Raw genomic sequence first — 2,779 nt, 5'->3', positions numbered from 1 at the left:
CAATCTGATACACCACATTAACAAAAGGAAGGATAAAAATCATATGATTTTTTTCTAAAGATGCAAGAAAGCATTTGACAAAATTCAACATCTTTTATGATAAAACTCTCAACAAACTGGGCATACAGTGAATGTATCTCAACATAATAAAGGTTGTATATGACAAACCCCCATCCACCATCATACTTAATGGTAAAAACTGAAAGCTTTTCCTCTAAGTACAGGAGGAAGACAAGGATGTCCACTCTCACCACTTAAGTCCTAGATGGAGGAATTAGCTGGAAGGAAGGAACGACAGAAGGAAGAAAGGAAAGAAAGAAGGAAGGAAGACCAAACATCCAAATCAGAAATGAAGAAGAAAAATGGTCTCCATTTGCAGATGACATGATATTATATATAGAATTCCCTAAAGATTCAACAAAAACAAACAGTTAGAACTAATAAACAAATTCATTAACATTGCAAGATACAAAATCAATAAACAAAAATCAGTTGTGTTTCTATACACTAAAGATGAACTATAAAGAAAGAGAAAATAGTAAAATGGTCTTATTTACACTAGCATCAAAAAGAATAAAATACTTAGGAATAAATTTAACCAAGGAGGTGAAAGATCAATACACAAAAAGCTATGACATTGATGAACGAAATGGAAGAAGCCACAAATAAATGAAAAAATATTCCATGTTTGTGGATTATAAGAATTAATATTATTAAAACCTCCAAACTACCCCCAAATGATCTACAGATCCAATGCAAACCCTATCAAAATTCCAATGGCATTTTCTACAGGAAAAAAAGATTCTAAAATTTGTATGGATCCACAAAAGATGCCAAAGAGCCAAATTGATCTTAAGAAATAAGAACAAAGTTGTAGGTATCATATTTCCTGTTTTCAAACTATCTTACTAATCAAAACAGTATGGTATTGGTATAAAAGCAGACACATAGAATAGAGAATAGAGAACCTAGAAACAAGCCCATGCATTTTCAGTAATTGACTTAGCACAAAGTACTAGTCTTGTATAGCTGAAAACTAGATAGCCACATGCAAGTAAATAAATAAATAAATAAATAAATAAGTAGACTTTTACACCATACACAAAAGTCAATTCAAAATGGTCTGAAGACTTGAACATAAGAACTGAAACCATAAACTTCTAGAAGAAAACATAGTAGATAAACTTCTTGACATTTGTCTTGGCAATGATTTTTTGGATTCAGGACCAATGGCAAAAGCAACAAAAGCAAAATAAACACATGGGATTACATGAAACTAAAAAGCTTCTGCACAACAAAGGAAACCATCGACCAAATGAAAAGACAACTTATGGGGTGGGAGAAAATATTTGCAAATCACATATCTGATAAGGGGTTAATACCAAAATATCTAAAGAACTCATACAAGTCAACAGAAAAAAAGAAAACCCACCAGGACCATCACCAAAAAAACCCAAACAAACAAACAAAACAAAACAAGCAATCTGATTGAAAAAAGGAAAGAAGAACTGAATAGATATTTTTCCAAAAAAGATGTACATATGGCCAACAGGTATAAGAAAAGGTGCTCAACATCACTAATGATCAGGGAAATGCAAATCAAAATCACAATGGGATATCACCTCATCCTGTTAGAACAGCTAACATGAAAAACACAGGAGATAAATGTTGATGAGGATGTGGAGAAAAGGGAACCCTGTGCTCTGTTGGTGGGAGTGCAAGCTGATTCAACCATTATGGAAAACAAGTAAGGAAAGTCTCAAAAAATTAAACTTAGAACTACCATCCAATCCAGCAACCTCACTTCTGGGTATATATCTAAAGAAAATGAATATAAGATCTTAGTGAGATATCTGCATTCCCATATTCATTGTAACATTATTCACAAGTCAAGATATGGGAACAACTTACATATTCATCAACAGATAAATGGAAGGGAGGATTATATATATATATATAGATATAGATATATATATATATCTATATATATATACAGTGATCTGCAGAGTGATGGGATATTTCTCTGCAAAGCAAAAGGCAACTTGCTCTACCTTGCATACCTACTGCTATTAAATAGCCACAGAACTTGATGGGACTCTGGATTTGGGAATTAATATTTACTAAATATGAGAACAGTTCTGACTCATTTTCTGAATAACCTATTAGACCACCCTGGATTTGAGAAGAATCCAGGGAAAATTATTCAGGCCAAGAGCAAGAAGCTCTACCACTTGGGCCTACAAGTCTAATAGTATTTGAAGTGTCAATAGTAGATCAAGATACTAATGGTGCTCGCAGAAGCACAAGGAAAATCACAGCTGAGTGTGTCTGTCCAATCATGCAAGTTAGTGGAAGATGACAACATCTCAGTACAAGAAAGAACACCCAGAAATAGACCACACGTGCAATGGGATAGTTTTGTATACATATACATTGTGGAAAGATGGTATCAAGATCAACATAATTAACATATCCATCACTTCAGATAGTTAACTTTTTTTTTCTTTTTGTGGTGAAAATGCTTAAGATCTTAAGATCTATTCTCTGCATCAATTCTTTTCCACTTTTTGTGTTTATAGATGTAACTGCTAGAAACGCCTGAACACAAAATAATGCTGATAGGAATGGAGAAGGGTTTGTGATAGTTCTATCAATCAATCAGTTTTTCCAATTCCTTCCTAGCAGTATTTCCAAAATCACATAGTATTTCTTACCCAAGTTCTCTTTCCTTTCTCTCACAGGACTCTCCCTCCAAAATGATGTGTTCTTTGACAGTAGT

The sequence above is a fragment of the Zalophus californianus genome, chromosome 7 (assembly GCF_009762305.2).
Source record: "Zalophus californianus isolate mZalCal1 chromosome 7, mZalCal1.pri.v2, whole genome shotgun sequence".
Lineage (NCBI taxonomy): Eukaryota > Metazoa > Chordata > Mammalia > Carnivora > Otariidae > Zalophus > Zalophus californianus.
Note: the sequence above shows the minus strand (reverse complement) of the source record.